Source organism: Dendroctonus ponderosae, unplaced genomic scaffold, assembly GCF_020466585.1.
Source record: "Dendroctonus ponderosae isolate FM_Combo_2020 unplaced genomic scaffold, Dpon_F_20191213v2 Dpon_F_20191213_1, whole genome shotgun sequence".
Taxonomy (NCBI): domain Eukaryota; kingdom Metazoa; phylum Arthropoda; class Insecta; order Coleoptera; family Curculionidae; genus Dendroctonus; species Dendroctonus ponderosae.
The window spans coordinates 2,784,425-2,809,911 of NW_026017110.1; the positions used below are offsets into that span (position 1 = coordinate 2,784,425).

General features: G+C 37.4%; 1 protein-coding gene across 4 annotated transcripts in view; it reads left to right on the top strand.

Annotated features, from left to right (window-relative positions):
- The window catches only part of LOC109545824 (brain tumor protein), a 103,870-nt gene that overhangs the window by 56,140 nt on the left and 22,243 nt on the right, over positions 1-25,487 (top strand). The window contains exon 1 of one of the 4 annotated variants that reach the window (XM_048661584.1): positions 18,350-18,643. The exons of 2 other annotated variants lie outside the window; for them this stretch is intronic. The gene's annotated coding sequence lies outside the window, so the exon portion shown is untranslated. Of the gene's footprint in view, positions 1-18,349; positions 18,644-25,487 lie in introns of those variants that run through there. One more of the 4 variants, XM_048661586.1, reaches the window with a different exon arrangement.

Genomic DNA, 25,487 nt, shown 5'->3' on the forward strand with positions numbered 1-25,487 from the left:
TTTTTTGCTGAAATGCATAGTTTTGGATTTAAACAAATGAAATCTGCTGTATTGTTCGAAAAACTTACGAGAAAACTTTATATTTGATTCGTTCTAGGAGAATAAAAGTGTGCACGCCAATGGGTTTTCTGCAAGCAAATATGACTTCAAGTCTCCATTCAGCGGAGAAGAAAAACGCTCTTTTGCATTTTTATGCTAAAAGGGGCGGTTTTGAAACAACTTTTTTCTGCAAATGAAAACTTTTTTTAATTTGTACATTAGATTGGGAATGAAAAGGCCTGTTGTTTATTCTGAAACGCATTTTTTCTGATTATAAAAATTAAATCCGTCCACAAAATTACCGCAATTATCGCTACTTGCGGAGGCGCTTTAAAAGTTACTTCATAAAGGAGAGGTCAGTGGAAGCTTTTTATGGAAGTTTTTAAGGATATTTTAACTCCTTGTATATGCGTTCATCACCCTCGATGATAATCAAGCAACGAAAGACAATGTAAGCGCATTCATGTCATACTTTTTTTCGAAAATGGGGCTTTATCCGAGAAACCTATTAATTTGCTATTGTTTGTAGAATAAAATTCTCCCACATGGTGAAAAATAATATATTTGTTGACTACGGCATTATTTACTCAAAACCCGCACATTTCAATGAAATAACCGAAAAGAAACCAAACAATGCCCTCCGGTCTCGAGTGGAGTGGAAAGTTGGAGACCCCACAAATTTGGCGTCGTTCGCAATATATCAGTTTTCCCTTATCTTCCGCTCTGTTGTAAATATCTTATTTCTACATAACTGAGATGGTGCGAAATATAATCTTGTATTTGGATGGGGATTTCTAAGGGCTTTACCTTCGGTTTCAGTGGCATCCGGTTTCTGACCATCCCAAACTAGTCGAAAATTGAGGAAAATGTTTATAATCTCTTCACGGTAATAGTTGGGATTAATTGATTGCTGCAGGTTCGAGCTTTTCAACAAGCTAATCTAACCACTGAGGATTGTTTATAATTTCCATCAAATCGTTTTAATAATCGCGTTATAAATAATTCATCGACCAATTGTGTACTGAAATCATTATTCGAACAAGTTTTGTTTGGAAAAATTCCAAAAAAGATTTTTAATAAAGAAAAAATTGTTCTCACTAGTTAAGAGAAATGTGGGTACTAAGCTTGTGATGAAAAGCTTCTCTAAACTTGAGGGAAATTATAATGAATCAAGACACTTGAAAACATGTAGGTAGCACCATTCGCCAAGCAAATATTTTTGGAAATTCTGATGTTTTTAAGGCGGTTTTAGGCTTTATTTTGGCAATTTTTCATGAATCGTATCTTCTCAGCTAATGGACGCGTCTACCTTCCTGGGAATGTGATGTTTGAAAGGAAAATAATCTTTTCTCGTTCCATTCGTTCAGCACAATAGCACCAGACCTGTCTTTTTCAAATATTCTTCCTACCTGACCCCCAACATGGATGATATTTAATTCTGCCTAAAGTGGATCGTCACAGTTTCACCGCATACTGAAATTCCGCTTATTTCCTCAAACCCCCAGAACAGGTAGATGGGTATTCAGTGATTTTCTCGTCATCGTGGATCTAAATTTCTCGATTTTCTAAAGAAAGATGCAAAACTTGTAAATGTTCTACACCAATATTTATTGAATATTACAGGCCCACCATAAACTAATTATTTCAAGTGCTGCCATGAATGAAAATCGAGAGGATGCAGATCGGGAGATTGTGACGGCCTCTAGTCCATCTCAATGTTATGTCACCTATGCATTATTCAAATGCTGTTCAAAAATAGACAGTCATTATCGAATGCTTTTGAATCACCCTGACCAAGCACCGACTCATCAATAAACATTGTTTTCTTATAACAATAATTTTTATACTTTGGGTGTCGATAAGAATGTTTCTTCAGGGTTTTGTGAATGAGGTGCGATGCTTGTCTTATATTGCGGAAATCGTTGAACACTGCCTAAACGAGTGTTTACTCAATTTTCCAATTAATTTATTGGCTCAAAATGTGCAGCATATTTATTCAGTTCAGTATTTTCAGGTTACGCTCTTCTTTCAGCCACCAGAGTTTAGCGGTTAATGTTTGGACTTTGTAGGCTTTCCAATAGTGTATTTCTTCTGAAATGCTTCACTTTGTGTCAAGTGGAAACCCATCGGTTCTTCATTATTTTAATTGTTCAACAACAAAATGACCTTTTCTGATAACTTTTATCACTGGTTATTAGCCTACATCTTATTCTGTACAATATAAATAGCGTTGTATCGAAGTCATTAGCAAGCCGATAAGAGTCATAATTGAACGCCCGATGAATGTAACCAAAAAAATGCAGAGTTCTTTCATGTGTGTGGATTGCAAATGCGTGAAAAACTATCCAGGAAAATTGTCCGAAATGAAAAAAAATTAGCGGCGTTAATGGAAATTGAGCAACCCGATGAGGTTTGTTCTCTTATTGGATCGCGAATCCAGGCATTGTCTGGATTTATCCATATAGCTCGGCACAATGGACGAACGAGCGCCACAAAGAGTAATTATGACGAGTTTCCCTTGAAAAGATAATCAGGAAACTAACTGATTTATCTATTTTGTGCTGCTCGAATTAACTTGGGAATGTGGAATTGTTAAATATGGCGTTACAATGGAATCGTAAGGGTTGATTATATGTTGCCTTTTGGTTGATTTTTGCACAATGCAAATGTGAATATTTCCCGTTAGAGAGTGAAAGTCAAAGAATAATTGAACCAGCTAATAAACATGCATTAAACGAAAACATGATCGGAAATGCATGGTGTAGCTGTCATAGAAACAAAGTGATTACCGTATTTTCCATTACAGAATTAGCGTTTTCTCTCAACCCAAAAAAAAAACCAAACCTAGTCCAAGAATCTGCCATTAAGGCAATTATCTTCTTATTGGCCTCATACTACTGAAATGCTGATGGTGCATCCGATGAAGAACAATCGCCTGCGGCTTTTACTTTCTCACATAACTGTAAAAAAGCGCAAGTTATCGTTGCTTGAAGAGTGGCTTGCGCTTACATAATACAGTCAATATTAATCGATTATATGCAGAATCGGAAAATGAGCTTTTAGTCTTCAGGCTTTTTATCGCCTAAGAAGTGAGAAGGAAGGAATAATTGGGTTTTTGCAACAGACACTAAATAGTTGAACTGTATGGCCGGCCAATTCGTTGGAACCGTTGAGCAAATATATTCTTGTTAAATGCGCTATTGGTACATCTGGGAACAGGCAACGATAAGCAAACAGGACTGCATGTGTGCATGTTGGAAAACAGTTGGATAAAGTGGATTAAATTTCCTGCACTATCAGCATAACAATTGCCGATACAATAACAATTGCTTTGTGGAATTAACATCAGTGCGAAATAAGGACAGTCATTTTTCTGTTCCATTGATCGGTCAGTGAAACCCTTTGGACTTGAAACCTTATCTGCATGCACAACGAAGTCTACGAGAGGTCGAGAAAATGAAGAAAAATTGTCGTAAAAACGGCAAAAGATCAGAGGAAGTTCACATTCTGGGAAATTGAGGTAAATTTGAATTTGTCTTCACATGAAAATTGTGATGTGTGATGTAGAATGTCGCTATGAAAGGGGCTTGTTTGCGGCAACTGTTAATAAATAATTTTTTTAAATTATTTAACTTCTTACTGTTTCTGCAAATGTGCAAATAACAAATTCTAGTTAGGTCGTATCTTCTCATATAGACGCTTGACTCTGAAGATGCAAATTTGATAAAAATGGCACAGAAACCTGATTTTTGCCAGCTTGGTAAATATAGTAACATTTTTGAGGTACATTGATGCTTTGAATCAACCGCGCTTTCTTGTTTAATTAACTGTATCTTTCAAACTAAAGTAATTATTCGTTCGCAATTCGCACCACCCTTAGCATAGAATTGACTCTGACGGTGCGGAAAGTGTCATGGAAAAATCCCAAAATCTGGATTTTTGACGATTTAGTGAATGTGTGTCTGAAAATTGATGTTTTAACCACACTGCGATCTCTTCTTTAAAAATTCGCATCTTCCAAACTAAAGACAGTAGGAATTTGAAACTTTCAACATCTTTAGAAAACACTTCACTCTAAAAATGTGGATAGTTTCATCAAAATAGCCCAAAATGCGGATTTTTACGTGTTTCGTGAATGTGTGTCTCAAAATTGAGGTTTTAATCCCACTGTGATCTCATTTTCCAAAAGTTCGCATCTTCCAAACTAAAGCAAGTAGCAATCTGGAAATTTCCACATGTTTAGCAGACGCTTAAGCCGAACAATGTGGAGAGTTTCATAAAAATGGCCCAAAATCCGGATTTTTACCGGTTTCGTGAATGTGGGTCTCAAAGTTGATGTTTAAACCCAACTACGATCCCACTGTAAAAAATTCGCAACTTCCAAACTAAAGCAAGTAGCAATTTGAAATTTCCAACATCTTCAGGAGACACTTGACTATAAAAATGGGGAGAGTTTCATCAAAATAGCCCAATATCCGGATTTTTACCGGTTTTGTGAATGTGGGTCTCAAAATTGATGTTTAACCCCAACTGCGATCCCACCTTTAAAAATGTGCATCTTCCAAACTAAAGTAAGTAGCAATCTGAAACTTTCAACAGATTTAGCAGACGCTTGACTTTAAAAATGTGGAGAGTTTCATCAAAGTAGCCGAAAATCCGGATTTTTACCGGTTTCGTAAATGTGGGTCTTAAAATTGATGTTTAAACCCAACTGCCATCCCACCTTTAAAAATTCGCATCTTTCAGACCAAAGCAAGTAGCAATTGGAAATTTGCCACATCGTTAGAAGACACTGGACCCTAACGATGCGAAAATTTTCTCAAATAACTGATTTGCCCATTTCTGATACAAATTAACTCAGTGGAGGAGTATTTGCGAAATCTTTTCCGAAGTTGAGAGCAAATAACAATTTCTAGTTAGGCGCAGTCAAACATGCCAATTAATATTGAGGAATCGATAACAAAGTAGACAAGGAGCTGCTAATTAAATTGATAATCCCCAGTTTGCAAGACCTGGGCCCTAATTATCAACTCTGGCTTTCAACTAAAATCCCGCGCTTGTTTTAGATCTGCGACCTTTGAGAATTGCTGGAGACAGTCAGGCATTGATTAATTATATGGAAGTTCCATTGAATTGTTCACAAATTCGCGAAAATTTTCTTCGACTGCACAAAGCTTGAGAATCGACTTCTGATGTTGTTTGTCGTTTGGTCGTTTAACAAACTTGTGACAATGAACTTAATTGTTATCACTCAGGAAAAATGCGACGATTTGCATGTTAAACTGCAACATTGACATTGCGGTGGACATTGAGGCATGACCAAACTGCAAATTTCAAAATTCGCTGAATGCAAATTGCGCGTTTGTTGTGTGTTTGCTCAAATAAAATCCGCCATCCCACCAACTTAAGGATTTCAACTGAGTGGTTGTCTTGCTTGGAGCTAATCGGGGATTTTAATTAATCATGTACGCGAAGAGTCACGTGTTTTGAACGACCACAAAAATGCAGTTCGTCGCTATTTTCTGCAATCACTTGCAATTCAGTGTCGTCAGCTCGTCAGCAGGCTCTAAGGTGGCTGAAAAGGTCATCGCTACTGACGTCAATGTTTTTAAAAGGCATTTACCCAACAAACTGCACTTTGCTGCATAGTTTTGTTTTTGTGTCCATCAAATCCAACCGCATTTCCACGAAACATTGATTCTAAGGAAATTAATTTATTATCTTGCTTACTTCTGTTTTTAATTTAGACACAACTTGCAAAGCATTTATTGTCTGAGGCAGTTTGCCAGGCTTTGTTGAAATAGTTGTACAGTTTAGTCGGTTTCATTCCGGACATTTGCCTCATTTTCTATAAATGGAAAGTTAATTTTCCAGTTAATATTTATAATAGTTTCTAGCTTGCTGCCTGAGTAATTCAATCGTCGATTCTTCGTTCCATCGTAGGTGGATCATCTGAAACACTGCAATTGGTATTAGAAAATAATAGATATGCATAAACAATATGAATCAAAATTAATTCCTGGGTTTGTCATTTATTGTCTCTATTTATCAATTAAAATACGTTTCGGTGTATTTTTCCACCATCATCAGTTTTTATGTGTAGCGCTGTTGCCGCTTTAAGCCTTGGCATACATTTGAAATGTAATTAATTTTGATTTGGAATTGAAACAGTCAGGAAAGTATATACAATAAACAATATGTTCAAAGAAAAAGTCTACCGACACAATCGGTCTTTCTGGCCTTGTTTTATACATGTTAATCTTATGCCAAAAAAATATATTTCGCCGATGAGTTATAACTCATTAACTCAGAGCGCGGCAAAACCTGAAAAGCACAATGCAACACAGTGTTACCCAGGCCTAGTTGTAGGGACGAGAAAACTGGATGCTCTATTTTGTCTTGTTAGGCAGAAGGGATTCAGTATAATCCAGTTGAGTGGATCATTGTTCAATTTTCTTTGTAATTGAAGAGTCTTTCGGGTGTTTTTTAAGTGCCAAAAAAGCTCTAATTTTTTTTTGGGGCGATGCTCCATTTTGCCAATTCTGAAACTATGAAGTCTTCCAGCCAAAAGTGCTCGTTTTTTTCGCTCAGACGCGCCGTTTTTCTGCAAAACATATTTCCATTTGTCGCTCTCTGGGTCAATTCATGTTTGCTCAACCTCTATCTTGGCAAGTGCTGCAGTGTCTTGTTTCCTTTCCTCCTGCTTGTTGCAGTCCTTGTTGCATTTCACTCTATTAGGTTCAGGTTTCCCAACTGTCCTTATCACCCGCATTTGCCAATGAGGAAGAACCTCTTCCTTCAAGAGACACCAGTACCAGGTGACCCTAATGAGGGCGACTCAAAGTGTTCTAAATTCAATAATGGAACTTAACTAACCTGTTAATTCCACTAACCCAATCGTTCAAAACTTTATCATCCGGTCTTACATCGCTCTTGCAAATCCGTTTCGGTTTCTAAACTGCGAAAGATGCATGAGGAAGCTGTTATCCAACTTTGCCGTAAATGCATTCCAGCAGGACGATTATTCTTCGCCCTTAAGGTGTTATTGCAGACAAAGTTGCAATCTGTGGAACGTGGCGGTTTGTCGCAAAATATTCCCCGATTCTAGCAAGTTAATTTGAACGCAAATAGGCACCTACTGTCTCTATTATTCTGTGAGCAATCTGGCTATAATTAATCCGTGTTCTAGTTGCAGTGTGCAAATACATGAATAAATCCAAACAATGAACACTTGTGCGTTGCTATTGTTTCCTGCAGGTTTCCATCTCTCGCCAGATTGCTATAAAGAGCAGCTCTGCTTCTGCACAGGCAATAACGCTGCAAATCCTGCGAATCGCCTTTTTCCATCTCTCAGTTCCCAACTATCTACATTTCACTATCACTATCAGCTCCGGCCTAAAGATTGGGTAATTTTTCATGGAAGAACTGATGATGGCAAACAGGACGCCACTGAAATATTTATGAATTTAATTTAAGAGGTATCTGCTTCCTCTCGGTGTTCGGGTGCCCGAATACGATGAACAAATAAACATGTTTAAAGATATATCGTGTTTTTAGAAGGCCGTCTGGCAACATGTGGAAGATAAAACGGGCATTTTTCAGGAAATGCACTACGGCCGGGTTCTGTTTACGTTCATCTCGGGGTTTTTAGCTACAATTTTCGAGTTTAAAAGGCCGAAAACTGACTTTATTTATAATCATTGTGTTAACTAAAATTAAGCAGCGATTTTTGGGATGTACACTCTAAACCATTTTGGCCTAGCCAGAAATAAATGATTTCAAGCTTTTTTTCATATTCACAAGCGTAATTTTTTCTTTTTTTGGTTTCAGGTGAGTGTTGATAATTTCAAGGAAGGTAAGCCTGTTGTTCAAACTGTCTCACGTCCTTCACCATCCATTGCCGATTTTCTCCAAGGCGATCTAAGGAACGACCCAAAACAGTACGCTCCGTTGGACTTCTTCTTGTTTCTATTCTTGCTTCTTTGTAGGCGTAGCATTCGTACCTGCAGCTTTAACAGTACATTTTCATTAAATATCCTTTTCAAAACCAAACGGACCTTTACAAATAGTTAAGGTTTCTTGACAAAGACCTTTTTCAGCTTTGGGATTGCAGGTTGGTTCTTCAAGTTTTCTCTCGCCAAAATGGATTTTGATTAATGCAGCCATCTTCAATCTCTCAAGGATGTACCGAGTAAACACTTTGATTAGCCAGACACCAATAAGAGCTAATTGAAAGCGGCGTTGACCTTGTTGAAAGATCGCGAAAGAATTCAGGACCGATTTGAAATTGGGTCGGGATTTGCTGACCTCAGGGAATATTAATAAACTTTCAAAGGCGATTAACATCGTGTCGACATCATCAATCGTCTCGTTCGCTGCCATTTCGGGCGACCTTTCTTTGCGAATCATGCCGTTCTTTTTGACTTAGGTCAGGTTTTCTGTTAGAAATAATCAGTGTCGTCCACATTGCAGTTTTCCAGAAATTTTCGAAATTTCCACCGGCTATTTGGTATTAAAGTGTAACCGATTGTCCGAATTCTTCACGGTCATCCTTCAACTTGCCCTCATATTATTTTCATTTGCTTCGATTTAGTCTAATTTCACTCTCAACTTTTCTCTAAATTTTTTTGTTCCTCGAGCAGTTTTCTTATTGATTAATTTTCTTGAACGTTTTTAGTACGATTTATTTGCGACTGCCAAGATAGTTATACATATATAAAACTGAGGTATTTTACTGTGTTATATTCAATACGTTGAGAGAAGAACGCTTCCATTTCCAGCTTTCTGGATGCATTCTGAACATTAAATGGATTTGACTTTCCCAAACATATTTGCTGAGCGACATAAACGATTATGGATGAATTCAAGAAACGAAACCCCCAAGTATGTTAATTTTCATTGTTTCTCGTTATTCATATCCACACCGACTGGATCAAAGATTAATTAATCATGGCAAGTTTCTTATGAATATCCCAAACTGACTTTGCTTATTTGTGGTGCAAATTAACTCAGTGGAAGAGCTTTTGCGGCAAACTTCCAGCTTTTTCGTGTAACGCTTTATATGAAGTTGGAAAACCCATTGTGTCGAAGTTATTATGAACTTTTGCATTGCCAGGAAGGCAACCTTTGTTGGCGTTTTTTTATCAATTTTAAGTCCATATTTCTCATTTTGTTCTAGCTCTGATTGCGTCAGCGTAAAGGTATCGTTCCAAGAGTTTCCTCTTTCAGATTAGTTTCAGTGCAGTTCTGTTTCGGAAAAGCTTCTGTCAAAAATCGTATCTTCTCACATAAAGCCAGCAGTAACATGATGTTTTCACCATTTTTAACAAACGGTTGATTCTACAGATGCTGAAAATTTGATAAAAATTGCATAGGAACCTAATTTTTCATTTTTTATTTCATCAATTTCCGCCTAAAATCCGGACTATTACCGGTTTCGTGAATGTGGGTCTCAAAATTGATGACTATACCCAAGTGCGACTCCACCTTAAAAAATTCGCAACTTTCAAACTAAAGCAAGTAGCAACTTGAAATTTCCAACATCTTTAGAAGATACTTGACTCTAAAAATGTGGAGACTTTTATCAAAATAGCCCAAAATCCCGATTTTTACGGGTTTCGTGAAGGTGGGTCTCAAAATTGATCTTTAAAACCAACTGCGATCTCACCTTAAAAAAATCGCAACTTCCGAACTAAAGCAAGTAGCAACTTGAAATTTCCAACAGTTTTAGAAGATAATTGTCTCTAAAAATATCGAGAGGTTCATCAAAGTAGCCCAAAATCCCGATTTTTACGGGTTTCGTGAATGTGGGTCTCAAAATTGATGTTTAAACCCAATTGCGATCCCACCTTAAAAAATTAGCAACTTCCAAACTAAAGCAAGGAGCAACTTGAAATTTCCAACATCTTTAGAAGACACTTGATTCTAAAAATGTTGAGAGGTCCATTAAAATAGCCCAAAATCCGGATTTTTAGCGGTTTCATGAATGTTGATCTCAAAATTGATGTTTTAAGCCAACTGCGTTCCCACCTTAAAAAATTCGCAACTTCCAAACTAAAGCAAGTACCGACTTGAAATTTCCAACATCTTTAGGAGACACTTGACTATAAAACATGGGGAGAGTTTCATCAAAATAGCCCAAATTCCGGATTTTTACCGGATTTGTGAATGTGGGTTTCAAAATTGAGGTTTTAACCCAACTGCGATCCAACCATTAAAAAAAATTCGTATCTTCCAAACTAAAGCAAGTAACAATCTGAAACTTACAACATATTTAGCAGACGCTTGACTTTAAAAATGTAGAGAGTTTCATCAAAATAGCCCAAAGTCCGAATTTTGACCGGTTTAGTGAATGTGTGTCTCAAAAGTGAGGTTTTAACCCTACTGCGATCCAACCATTAAAAAAAAATCGTATCTTCCAAACTAAAGCAAGTAGCAATCTGGAACTTTCAACATGTTTAGCAGACGCTTGAGTCTAAAAATGTGGAGAGTTTAATAAAAATAGCACAAAATACAAATTTTTACCGGTTTTGTGAATGTGTGTCTCAAAATTGAGGTTTTAACCCAACTGCGGTCCAACCATTAAAAAAAATTCGTATCTTCCAAACTAAAGCCAGTAGCAATCTGGAACTTTGAACATATTAAGAAGACGTTTGACTCCAAAAATGTGGAGACTTATCAAAATAGCCCAAAATCCGGATTTTTATCTGTTTCGGGATGGTGGGTCTCAAAATGGAGGTTTTAACCGCACTGCGATCGCATCTTCCAACTAACCATATTTAGAAGAAGCTGGACTTGAAAAATTTGGAGAGTTTCATCAAAATAGCCCAAAATCCGGATTTTTACCGGTTTTGTGAATATGGGTCTCAAAATTGATGTTTTAACAAACTGCAATCCCACGTTAAAAAATTCGCACCTTCCAAACTAAATCAAGTATCAATTTGAAATTTCCAACATCTTTAGAAGACACTTGACTCTAATAATGTCGAGAGTTTCATCAAAATAGCCCAAATTTCGGATTTTTGCCGGTTTAGTGAATGTGTCTCAAAATCCAAAATTGAGGTTTTAACACCACTGCGATCTCACCTTTAACAATTCGCATCTTCCAAATTAACGCCAGTCCTGACAATTTGAAATTTCCAGCATCTTTAGAAGACAAGACTCTGAAAATGAAAGTTTCATGAAACCCCACTGCATTCCCTACTTAAAAAAATCGCATCTTCCAAACTAAAGCAAGTAGAAATATGAAATTTCCAACATCTTTAGAAGAAACTGGGCTCTAACGATGCTCAATTTTTCTGAAAGAACTCACTTTGTTTGTCCACAAATTTACTCAGTGCTTTTGCGGCAAACTTGCAGCTCTTTCGTGTAACGCTTTATATGAAGTTGAAAAACCCATTGTGTCGAAGTTATTATCAACTTTCGCATTGCCAGGAAGGCAACCTTTGTTGGCGTTTTCTATAAGTTTTAAGTCCATATTTCCCATTTTGTTCTAGCTCTAATTGCGTCAGCGTAAAGGTATTGTTCTTAGAGTTTTCTCTTCCAAATTAGCCACGAGTTTCCGTAAAATTCTGTATCGAATAAGCGTCTGCAAGTTGTTTGATTGCACGATGTGCAAAAGTTTGTTTTCCCAGTCAGTTTTGTCGGCTAATTTTTTTTTAATTCAGTGCTATTTTAGTGGTTGAGTAATCAAAAACCAAAATCAATTGTTTAATAAATTATCTTTACGTTATATGGAAGTCTAACTTTCAACCATCAAGCCAGTTCAACTTTTCAAATCCGCTCATATTTTTGTGGTAATTAGTTAGTTGGCTAATTATGTAGTTATTAGCTTGCTATTAATGGGTGTTGGGCTTAATTAAGCAATTTAGCAGGAAGTGTTGTATTGTCTGCATAAGCCTTGCTAAATTTATGAAAAATTAGGGCGTTTCTCGAACACTGGTGCAATGTAGTGGAAAACTTTGTATTCTATATGTAAAGTATCTAAGTAATCGACGGAAAATGGACGCTTTCAGCAACTGGAATAGCAAAGTTTGTGGAACAGTCGCTAATTTTCGGAATATTAGGCGGACGTCCCTAATTCTATCGCCCCAATAAGTCCTATCGACCACGACCTGATATTGGGAAAATCATCGATAGTTCGAACCATTGCCATTATGAATTGAAAATGAAACCAGCACCTTTCGTTATGATCCGGTCCTGGTATCAATGTTAATAACCTGCCCTCGCCCTTGCTTTACCAGCCGGAGCTTAACGACCGGAGCGGAGAGGAAAACGGTTTTCTAGCAGCCAACAATGACCCGAGCTCTATATGCAAGAACTAGCGTTCAGAAGTCTCTGAGGGCAATAGAATAATTAAAAGCAGTCTGGCGAGACCGCGAACTGTTGTTCTTGAACGTTTGCCACTTGTTTTGGCGCCCAAACTCCCCGCCAAATGTCTTCGAATCGCTTCTGAGCCGAACTTGTGGTTGGAGCCTTGATTTTCTTCACAGAGCCGCAGCATGCGGGATTTTTCCAATTGTGTAACTTTGTCAATTATCGGGTAATCTCCTCCTCCCTCATCGTAGGCGGGCGAGTTGCTGAGAAAGCTGAAACTTTGAAAGCCCCAGCATAAGCTCTGAGCGCTTATTTGCATAATCCGACTAGAACCGATAGACAATTATTATTAAAGCTCATTAACATAGAGCCAGACAACAATGCCAGCGCTTTACATACTCTATCTGAGCTTTAAACGACGCTGCTGGATTTCCTCACCATTCCGCTTTATTGTTAAACAATTTCCCAAAAGTTCAGATCCAGATCAGTAGTGATTAAGTGATCAAACACGATAGATTGATTAGTGTGTGCACTTGCTTTGGCGCCCAAAAACTGGAAGTCAACGGCTCGCTGAAAGGTCGTTTTAAAGGCGCGCAGCCAACAAAAGAATTCCGGTTTTGTCAAGCTTAAAGAGGTATTTACCTGAAGGTAATTTTATTCGACTACAAGGTGCTTCGGTGCGAAGAAATGGGTGTCGGTTGCTGCTCAACAAACTGAAAACGTGACCGAAGAATTGCGGAAATCCTCCCAGTTTCATGTTGAGTTTAAATGATTGTTGGTTTCCGCTTTTCCGAAATGCTTCAACAAAGTTACTGGTCTTCAATTGTACTAAAAAAGGGGCAAACTGACAAAAAGTTTCGAATTATTTTCCTGCTTAGTGAAAGTGGGTCTCAAAATGGACATTTTTTACTCAACCGCGATATCTTTTTTCGACATTTTTATCTTTGTAAACAGATCCAGCAGCAAAGTGAAGTTTTAACCATCTTCAATAAAGCCTCTATTGACTCTAAAGACGCTGAAAATTTCATAAAAATTGCATMAAAACCTGATTTTTACCAGTTTGGTAAATCTAAATAGTAACACATTTTGGAGATGATTGATGAGTCAACCGCACTCTCTCCTTAAAAAAAATKATATCTTCYMAACTACCGTAAATAGCCACCATTAGAAGACACTTGACTATAACGACGTTGAAAGTTTCAATAAAATTATCCCAAGTCCGTAGCTTTGCCGGTTTAGTGAACGTGGGTGTCAAAATTCACGTTTTAACGCCACTGCACTTTCTTCTTTGAAAATTCCCATCTTCCAAACTAACGCAAGTATCCCTTTGAAATTCTCGCCACCGTTAGAAAACTCTTGATTCTAACGATGTTGGAAGTTTCATTAAAATTTCCCGAAATCCGGAGTTTTGCGCGTTTAGTGAGTCTCAAAATTCATATGTTAACCCCACTGCGCTCTCTTCTTTAAAAATTCGCGTCTACCGAACTAACACGTAACAAGTAGCCTTTCGAAATTCGCACTACCGTTAGAAGACATTTGACTCTAACGATGTTCAAAGTTTGATTAAAATTGCTCAAAATCCTCCAATTTTTGCGCGTTTACTCAATGTGAGTACCAAAATTCATGTCTTAACCCCACTACGCTCTCACCGTTAAAAATTTGCAGTTTCCAAACTGACCTAAGTAGCTTTTCGAAATTCGCACCACCRTTAGAAGACACTTGACTCTAACGATCTTCAACGTTTGATTAAAATTTCCCAAAATTCCGATTTTTGCGCGTTTACTCCGTGTGAGTTGAAAAATTCATGTTTGAACACCACTACACTCTCACGTTTAAAAAATTGGATCTTCGAAACTGACCTAAGTAGCCTTTCGAAATTCGCACCACCATTAGAAGACACTTGACTCTAACGAAGCTCAAAGTTTAATTAAAATTGCCCACAATTCCGATTTTTGCGTGTTTACTCAATGTGGGTCCCAAAATTAATCTTTTAACCCCACTAAGCTCTACCGTTAAAAATTTGCAGCTTCCAAACTGACCTAAGTAGCTTTTTGAAATTCCCACCACCGTTAGAAGACACTTGACTCTAACGATGTTTAACGTTTGATGAAAATTGCCCAAAATCACGATTTTTGCGCGTTTACTCCATGTCAGTCTAAAAATTCATGTTTAAACCCCACCACACTCTCACCTTTAAAAAATTGGAGCTTCGAAACTAAGCTAAGTAGCCTTTCGAAATTCGCACCACCGTTAGAAGACACTTGACTCTAACGAAGCTCAAAGTTTAATTAAAATTGCCCAAAATCCCTATTTTTGCGCGTTTACTCAAGGTGGGTGCCAAAATTCATCTTTTAACTCCACTAAGCTCTCACCGTTAAAAATTTGCAGCTTCCAAACTGACCTAAGTAGCTTTTCGAAATTCGCACCACCGTTAGAAGACACTCGACTGTATCGATGTTCAACGTTTGTTAAAAATTGCCCAAAATCCCGATTTTTGCGCGTTTACTCCATGTGAGTAAAAATTCATGTTTAACCCCACTACACTCTCACCTTTAAAAAATTGGAGCTTCGAAACTAACCTAAGTAGCCTTTCAAAATTCGCACCACCATTAGAAGACACTTGACTCTAACGATCTTCAAAGTTTGATTAAAATTGACCAAAATCCCCCGATTTTTGCGCGTTTACTCAATGTGGGTCTCAAAATTCATGTTTTAACCCTACTGCGCTCTTTTCTTTAAACATTTGCATCTTCCAAACTAACACAATTAGCATTTCGAAAATCCTCACCACCGTTAGAAGATACTCGACTCTAACGATGTTCAAATATTGATTACAATTGCTCAAAATCCCGATTTTTGCGCGTTTACTCCATGTGAGTCTAAAAATTCATGTTTGAACCCCACTACACTCTCACCTTTAAAAAATTGGAGCTTCGAAACTAACATAAGTACCCTTTAGAAATTCGCACCACCGTTAGAAGACACTTGAGTCTAACGATGCTCAAAGTTTGATTAAAATTGTCCAAAATTTCGATTTTTGCGCGTTTGCTCAATGTGGGTTTCGAAACTCCTGTTTTAACCGCACTGCACTCTTTTCTTTCAACATTTGCGTCTTCCAAACTAACAAAATTAGCCTTTCGAAATTCGCACCACCGTTAGAAGACACTTGACTCAAAAGATGTGGAAAGTTTGATGAAAATTGTCCAAAATGTCGATTTTTGCGCGTTTACTCAATGCGAGTCCCAAAATTCATGTTTTAACCCCACTGCACTCTAATCTTTAAAAAATCGTCTCTTCCAAACTAAGGCAAGTAGCCCTTTGAAATTATCACCACCTTTGGAAAACACTTGACTCGAACGATGCTGAAAGTTTCATACTAATAACACAAAATCCGGATTTTTGCCGCTTTACTGAATTTGGCTTAAAAACTGATGTTTTAAGCCCATGGCGCTCTTGTAGCGTAAGTAGCAATTTTAAATTTACCACAACTTTAAGAAAGACTTGACCACAAGTTGAAGAAATTTCCAACATATTTTGAAGACACATTTTATTACCAAATTTTGGACAAAAAAATCGTATTTGTTCCCTTTACACCCCGCATTTGTTTCACTAAAAATCATTCGTTTTCCCAGTGAGTGCACATGTTTACAAAGTCTGATCCAAAAATGCCGCATCTCAGATGGAAAAAAATAAACGTTTAACCATTCGAAAGATTCGTTTCTCCACACTTTGATGCCTGGTAATGACATAACGAATTTTAAGTCACATCCGGCAGACGTCGGTTTGTATACAATGTTGTTGGTGTTTTACAAGTGAAGAATTTTAATCATTGACGTCGATGATCGCTTGAAATGGCAAATGTACGTTTTCGACATGTGTCGATCATGACTTTTTTCGCGTGTTAACAAGCCGAAGAACTGAAACAAACGGTGTGATGGAAAAATCGCTTTTGTTCTTCACGATCTTGGCGAAACTTTGCCTGCGAAGGAGAAACTGCTGTGTTTTAAATGCAATCAGCCAACTTAAAAAGACGCTTTGTTTGGGAGCGACCACAAACTAAGGGAATTTTATATTTTCTGATAGTGTAAGATTTCTGAGACTGTAAAATCGGGCCAATTAATGCGAAAAGCTGCTTTTACACACACTGAAACAAAGTTGATTTTCCGTGGAGAAAAATAAATTTTCAAACTCACTCATAGAATATCTTAGTTTGTAGTCTTGGGACCGCGTGACGAACCATGCGAATGGGGCACAATTTACGATCAAAAATTTACCTGAGGTTCTAAGTTTCTCGGAAATTCAACAASTTTACACATTGTTTCCTTCGATACCTAGCATGTAGGTAGATTCATTCATTCAATTTGGGTTGGTTTAGATTATTTCRGTCTTTTYAKGTTATTAATTKTYGCTCTTTGTATRTTTCTTTTTAAGTTTTATTCAAAYAAACAATTGTTGATGCCKAAAACACGATTTAGYAGCAAATAGCACMGCAGAATYTCWTTTTTGGTGCATAAATCAGTGGTTTTGAAAAAGCTTGTAAAAAGTGTTTTTGACGWAATTTATGGACCATCCAGGAATGGGTTTTCACCGAAACTCCTGGATTTGAAGTGTTCTTTAAGGCAAAAGAATTAAAAACTGAAAATGCGGAGGGATTCAACGACACGATAACCCAATAGGCAGACAAAATGCATGTCTTGGTGTCAAATCTTTGGTGTTTGATTATTTGAGACTAAAAAAATGACAATATTTTCTTGTTCCGCAAGAGAGTTTGCAACATAAGTTTTTTGCGCAATTTCTCAAGCACTTTCAAAGTGCCAGATAAACTTGTTAGATAAGACTTTCCTCACTATACTTTCTAAGGTTCTGCTATTTTTGAATTTGCGTTTATCGAGAAAATCAGCTCTTACTTCAACAGTGATTCACCTTGGCAAATTTGGTTAATTTTTTGCATTTGAAGAAACAATTGAAAAGTATGATTCTTAAGAAAAACGCTGTTTTCAGTGAAAATTTTCAAAATATTTCAATTGCGTTAGCACGCAAATTGAGAAGAACTTGAATGCCCTTCGGGTTCTAGAATATTCTTCGTAATCGGAATAAATTCTGCTGAAACTCACTCAACTGTTGTGTTAATTTGGGTATAATTTTCTTGTTTTAACGGTTCTCGTAAAAATTGTGCAGCATTTAATCAGTCCTTGTCACAATTCAATATTTTTCGTCTCTCTTCGTCGAAAAAAATCTCTTAACAGCTTATGCCTTTGAGAACTTTGAATCGCAGCAATTTCCATCATTTCTTGTTGATTATCTACGATTTTCCGTGGTTTGGTGACTGCACACATGGCATGGAACAGCACAATTCAAAATATTTGCAGATGATCAGAACAGTTGCCTTGACTGGAATTTTGCCAAGGCTCTTATCTCATTCAAATTGTCACATCATCAGTCTAGCTATTACGGCTCTTTCTTCACTATTTTCGGCTATAATCATTATTAAAGTTCACACATTGTTTCCTTCGATACCTAGCATGTAGGTAGATTCATTCATTCAATTTGGGTTGGTTTAGATTATTTCGGTCTTTTCATGTTATTAATTGTTGCTCTTTGTATATTTCTTTTTAAGTTTTATTCAAACAAACAATTGTTGATGCCTAAAACACGATTTAGCAGCAAATAGCACAGCAGAATCTGCTTTTTGCTGCATAAATCAGTGGTTTTGAAAAAGCTTGTAAAAAGTGTTTTTGACGTAATTTATGGACCATCCAGGAATGGTTTTTTCTCCTGGATTTGAAGTGTTCTTTCGACACGATAACCCAATAGACAGACAAACTGCATGTCTTTGTTCCATAGGGAAAACCTGGTGTTCAAAGTTCCAAATCCAAAAGCAAGCAGTTCGAAAAGGGTGGTGAAACAGCCCTAACGGTAGACGGAAAAAGCGAGCAGGAAGATTGGTGGGGGTCCCTGAAGTCGGCTTAACCAGAGGGTCGTTCCGAACTAGCGCTGTCTTATTTCATTTAACATCTGCTCGTTGTTCGTGGCAGGAGGTAAAAATCGATGGTACGGCCGCGCCAGTAGAAAGAATGTTAAACGCAGTGACGGAGAGTTCGTGAACAAAGACTGAAAAATTGCCTAAAAATAAGTCGCGAGTGAGTGCTATTTTGAAATTGTTGTTAAAGTTTTGCGGCTACCGGTTTCGCTTTGTTTCATTTAACGTAAGTAAACGTAAACTTTGCGGCGTTGTAGTGGTTTGAGCTTTTGGTTGGGACCACGTTCTTTGTCTCGTCGCAGAAAACAAGTAAATATCCCCTTTTTATCTCAACGTTTTTGCTTGCATGTACTTGTACGTATTAAGGCCTCGATATTCGAGCGAGAACTTAACGCTACGTTCTAACATGAGCAACCACGTTGTTACTAAACGTTGTTCTTACTCAATATGAGCACATGGCTGCTTGCAATGACACTAATCGCTAATTTGATGCTTTGCACTTCAGTGATTAGGCTTGTGCTAACTAGGGATTTTATGCGATTTTGCCACCAATCGAACACTTTATCCAAGAAAAGGGTTTTTGGTGCAGGTGGTTGGAGGAATCGTTAGAGTAACAGGAATGAGTTGGACTTGAAAACGCCGGGGATTTTCACGTGAAATATGTGCGTTTTATTATTCTTTCGGACCATTTTCGAATTCGTTTTCCTCGGATTGATTCTGAACAGCAGATCCGGGCGTGTTTCGAAAAATAACCGCATTTGAACCGACCGGGAACGGAAGTTTCTCTGAACTACTATTTGAAAAAAATCGTTATAGTCGGTTAAATCACCTGGCAACGATGGCCGTTTTATTTTCTATCTAGGGGTTTTAACCGCGATTAAGGTGTAGATTTTGTGACGATTTTTAGCTTGTTTGTCTATTAACCACATCGATTTTACTGGCTGTGGGTAGATATGGAAAAATGTCGGCATTTGTTAAAGTTTTTCGAAAAAGTGGAACTGAAAGTTCGCACATCTAAACAGGAAATTTACAATTTTCCATTTCCAGGTTTTTTGCAAAAATATTTTATTTTAGTGTCCTTGTCCTACTTGAGTTGACAAATTTGTACTCGATTTAATCGTTTTTAAGTCCTCAAACTGCCATTGATTTCAGTTATCGAGCTTTGAACAAAACAACGCATATTTCTTTGAGCCTTTTGTCCTTTGAAAAAGTGTGTGTTTTAGTAACACTTAGACTTAGTTGTCTCTTCTTGATATCATTATTTGTTTTTGCCTTTACGTTTTTTCGTTTTTCTTTTACGTAATTGTTTCCGGTTTTTCTGGCGGTTTGTTGCTTCAGCTTCAATAATTAGTGAGTAAATTTTCGATGTTTCCATAAAAATCACCAATAAAGTTAGTTGCGATGGGCATCTTTGAGTTATGGGCGCTCAATGCGCTTTCAACTGGTTTTTAAGCCCGCAAATTAGAAAACTTCGCCACTTTTTCAGGAAAGTGTCAATGTTCTTGAACAGACTTTAACACTACAATGGTACATTTCAGCCTTAAAATCGTCAAATCTGTAAATTATTTTGGGTTTGAGCCAAAAATTCATAAGGAGCTGAAAATGTAAAAAAATCTTTGGTGTTTGATTATTTGAGACTAAAAAAATGATAGTATTTTCTTGTTCCGCAAGAGAGTTTGCAACATACGTTTTTTGCGCAATTTCTCAAGAACTTTTAAAGCGCCAGATAAACTTGTTAGATAAGACTTTCCTCACTATAATTTCTAAGGTTCTGCTATTTTTGAATTTGCGCTTATCGAGAAAATCAGCTCTTACTTCAACAGTGATTCACATTGGCAAATTTGGTTAATTTTTTGCATTTGAAGAAACAGTTAAAAAGTATGATTCTTAAGAAAAACGCTGTTTTCAGTGAAACATTTCGTTTTCAATTTTGGGCCCGACTGAAAATTTTCAAAATATTTCAATTGCGTTAGAACGCAAATTGAGAAGAACTTTTATGCCCCTCGGGCTCTAGAATATTCTTCGTAATCGGAATAAATTCTGCTGAAACCCACTCAACTGTTGTGTTAATTTGGGTATAATTTTCTTTTTAACGGTTCTCGTAAAAATTGTGCAGCATTTAATCAGTCCTGGTTACAATTCAATATTTTTCGTCTCTCTTCGTCGAAAAAAATCTCTTAACAGTTTCTGCCTTTGAGAACTTTGAACTGCAGCAATTTCCATCATTTCTTGTTGAAAATCTATTATTTTCCGTGGTTTGGTGACTGCACATGGCATAGAACAGCACAATTCAAATTATTTGCAAATAATCAGAACAGTTGCCTTGACTGGAGTTTTGCCAAGGCTCTTATCTCATCAGTCTAGCTATTGCGGCTCTTTCTTCACTATTTTCGGCTATAATTGATGTTGCCCAACTGAGAAAAAAATTCCTTTCTTTCGTCAATGAACCGTATGTTTCGTAAATGTTAGGCGGCGCTTTTCAATGCCATTAGTGACTAATCGGAGGACTATTTAAATACTTTTCACTTTAATCAAGGCGACGATCCTTGACCTTTGCAAGTTGTGCCTCGTCAGTAGCTGGCAGGACCAAAATTGATCAATTGATCTTGCTTCCGCTTGGTAAATAGTTACCAGGCTAATTGGGCGATCAAGCAAAACCCAATTGGTTTGAGAGATTTCTGATTTTATTCACATTCAAGAGTCTTAATAAGTTGAACTTTCTACGCAACTGGGCTTTTAAAGTAATTTGCGAAAAAAGCAATTTCCTATTGCACCGGGAAAAAAGAATCTGAAGTAAAATTGCTCACTCAACTGGCTAATTCATGAATAAACACATTGTTGCCGCTCTTTTGTTATCTTTGTCTGCAGTAGGTCTTGAATGCTGGATTTTCTGTTTAATTTAACATTTTGAGGACAAAAAGTCCAGTTTTTTATTCGGCATCGCATTACTCTCATTATAAATTAGTTTCTTATGTCGGTTCAGTTTCTTCCACTGGTAATTTAATTCTCAAACTTTTTAAATCGCATTTGTTATCGTGCCTTATGCTTCTTTGCTGGTTTGTTCTACTTAATCTGGCGCTTGTTGATTTGATTATACGATCCATATTTTCGGATTTGCATGAAAAAACTAATCGAATTGTCTTGTGTGAATCCCTGATTTTACTCCCGAAAATTGAAAGTAACCCATAAAACCGCTGATAATTATCATCAGCTGCGCTATTGAATGCGGAAAAAAATTACAGTAAACGGTGCAAGCAGCACGTGGACAATATCGGCATGATTTCAGCAGCTGGTTTAATAAACTTTCGGATAAAAATATGTATTTGGGGCCCTACAAAACGGAATACGCGATAAAAGAGCACTAAAGTGCCCATACGCGGGCAGGTGTTGGTACGAATGTGGTTGTGAAACCAGATTGTTTTCCTCCCAGTCCAGCTTGTGGAAGGGTTACATGCCATATGTAACCAACATAAATCTCATTTTCAGACATTTAGGCCCTCTTTCTTGAATTCGTTTGATTACTCAAGTCGTTTAATGACTATCCCAGGTTAGGTTGAGCCTGGGAACTAGTTTGTTGAGTGGGGTCTTGGGCCCCCTTTTTTCTTATGCAGATCTAAAAATGCCCAAAGACCGAAATAGCGGCCGTGAAATTGTAATGGCCTTGCATACGGTTCCCAGAAAGACATATTTAGAGCAAATAATCTGGCGGCCGAGAATAAACGGGGACATAATATGTAGTGTAGTAGTAAGTAGGCAGACAGTTCCGAAAATAGGCCTTTTTGTGTGGTAAAGAAGCGAATGTTTCTCCTTGTCGCGTCCTGTCATTATGTTTGTTCTCAGGCACCACTTTCAAAGTCTTCTCGGCTGCTTGAACTTCTCAGTTTCAGTGAATTCGACCCGTAATTACAGGCGTTGATAAATGAAAAACGCAATGACAAGCCTCGAAATAGTCCATTTCCATATCGTCAAGTCCATTTCCACGCCGTAAAGTTCATTTGAATAATTCGTTTTGTGTCTATCTGCACGAGTGTGACGGTTATCATTGTATTTTCCTCCTGATGTCCGTGAGTTTGAGCTGGGGAATTAAAGCAACATTTTCTGCACATGGTCACAATTTGCCCATTGAATCAAGAAAAAACTTTGTTTCATTTATTACATCAAGAATGAGCTTTGGAGGTTGAAACAAATGCAAAAAAACTTGCTTTAGAATTGACCTCAGACAGACCTTCAGAAGGCTTCTAGAAAACTATCTAATCGGTCATTTCCAATGATGCAAATGATGCAGGTTTCTCGGTAAATTTCCAGACTTTTCACCTATAAAAGCGAAGATCGCACAATCCCCAAGTATTAAATGTTTTTGAAACATTTGGATATGCAAATAATTCTGCAAGTTTTCCCGTTTTGTAATGAAACATTCAAAAGCCATTCTTAATCAGCCTTATTCAATGTATTCCTATTTTAGATTATATTTGATGTAGATAAGTTCTATATAGTTGAGGCGGATTCATTTTTTTACAAACTTCTTTTTGGGTATTTCGCCTCAAAAATTTTTGCAATTATTAATTAACATTACCTTTATTAATTTAAACAATGAGACTAAGTCAAAGTAACATAACTGACAATTTGCACAGACGAATTATCAGAGCGAATTTTCATATACTGTATTATCCTACTATTGTTACACAATTTATTMACATACTCTTTTTTAGGTTCATTTAGGTTCTTTTGACAACGATAGCAGAAAATAGCTATCGAAACGTCAAGGTAATTTTTCAAATTAATTTCTCTACTAATTGAAATTTTCTCTTATAGCTTGAGCCAGCCTAAGTATGTCGCAGGATACCCTCTAGGTGATAGTTCTTGATTACTTTTTAATAAATAATTCGTTCTTATTGCAAAATAGGAGCACTATTTATCAATCTGTAATAAAAGACGTGAGGAAATTCTGCCTATTTTTGAGGCAAAATACCCAAAAAAAAGTTTGTAAAAAAATCATATGTGATATTTATCATAAAAATATCGCTTGTTACAATTTGTCTGTTCTTCCCTAAAATGGGTTGGACATCGATGTTTTATTCCATGAAAAAATTAAGCTTTGGTATCCACATTGTGTATATCGGGTTTTACTTTTTTGAACCCCATTTAAAGAAGGTAATTTTTTATTCAAATGTTCATGTATGTGTACGTCCATTCTTTGCCTTGGCAAAATCGCGACTCAAATTCGCATTTACCCCAAATTTGCCGAAAAATCCACCCTTCAAACCTGGGGCTGTTTTCATTCTATACGGCCAACCATTTCCGTCCTCAGCTCTGGATATAAGCAGGAACAAAGCGCTCTTGAGAATCAGTTTTATGTGTTACTCCAAACCGTTGTAGCTTCCAAAGGGACACTAAATGGAAGCCTGAAGACCGCTCTTAAACTAGATAAATCGGAAGAGGAAAAAATCCCGGATAATTTTCCATTTCTTCCATCGTAAAGCTGCAGACGTAACCAAGTGCCACTGTACAATTTGTTGATGCAATAAATAAAATATTCGAATAAACTTGGCTCGCATTCGGAAAACTCATCCAGTATGAATTCAAAATATTTTGAAAATGGAAAACAACATGTTCAGTGGCCACAAAGGAGCGAAACCATCTGTTTCTATGCCCGTTCACACGCGTGAATATCATTGCGGAAAATTCGAGCCGCTGGCATTTTCCTGCATGATGAATTATTTTCATTCAAGTTCAACAACCTTGATGCCGCCTGCAGCGGCGCTAAATGGATAAAACCTGCCCGGAATGACAAAGAGCGATCCTGATGAGTAATAAGAAGCGATCCAAAGCCTCTGCGAAAGACTGGATTCAGCAGCGTAATAAAACCGGAGGATTTCGACCCGGTATGCAACAAATGTTTCCAATAACGGATGACCCAACAACCTCCCCTTTTCGCCCCTTTTGGGCTCTCCATCCAGGAGAAATGCACTGTATGCGATCATTCGGCTGGATACAGTGGGCGAATGTGTTCGGGAGGGCAAAACCGTTCTCTCCAGGTATTCAGTCTGATCCTTTTATGCGGCCTCATTTTTTTTAAGCTAGAGAAACGTTGCATTTGACCACTGCTGAGCCCTGCGGTCACGTGAGAATATTTTCACATTTTCTACTCATTAAAATAATCTAATTACTTGCATCTAAATTAGGCTGTTGTTAAATGACCAGAGTAAATAGCAGGAAATTGAACCAGGTGATCAGACACAAATAAACCAAAGATATTGATTTGGCACGGCCAAGTTCAGTAGCGGCATTGAAGCAAGCAAAGATTAAGCAGCAAATAGAACGAATGTGCAACAATGATCAGGCCTTTGTTTGGTCGCATTTTATTTCTTGATTGCCTGAGCGAAATTTCACTTGAACTGTTTGAAATGGAACAGAAAGTTGTGCCAAGTTCCTCACGCACGCCACTGGTTGGGATGAAGAGACGGATTGTTGCCTGTGTAGCAGGCTGTTCCCATCCTGACCAGAATTATGCAAAAAATGTGAAGTAAGGCTGAAAATAAAAATGTAGTTAATTGAATTCAGTTCAATCAGAATGGTTTTCTCATTTTTTTTTTTCAAATGAAAATAGTTTAAATTGAGTTTTGCAATTGAGGCCCCAAAAGGCTTGGAAACCTGTTTCTTCACAAGTTTCTTGGCAGTTTATCTGGGAATGGGTCTTCACTAGAACAAGAATTCTTTAGAGGGTGATTTAAAGTYGATTCATTCATTCTTCCAGATGTGTTTCCTATAGACAAGATGAATCCGGAAAMAACTGAGATTTCTAAAAATCTCTATCAGAAATTTGTCTATTAGAGCTTCATTTTTGGCCACTTTCACTTGTCTGAGTATCCACAAGGAAGACTCTGTCCATGTTTGGCATTGTTTTACGTTTAAATTTTTGATGAGCGCATCCAGAAAACTAACCTCAAATACGCTGTAGCGCTGACATGTTTGTCAACAAATACCTGCATGGTTGCCGTTGTGAATTTTTAAATGGGCCTGTGTAGGCTGCTTATGCATTGGACTCTTCATGACTGAGTTCTTCTGACTTCTTCGGACATGAGTAAATTTCAATATGGAGACTCAAATAATGACGTCACTGTCAAACGGCTTGGGACGGACTGTAGTGGCCACG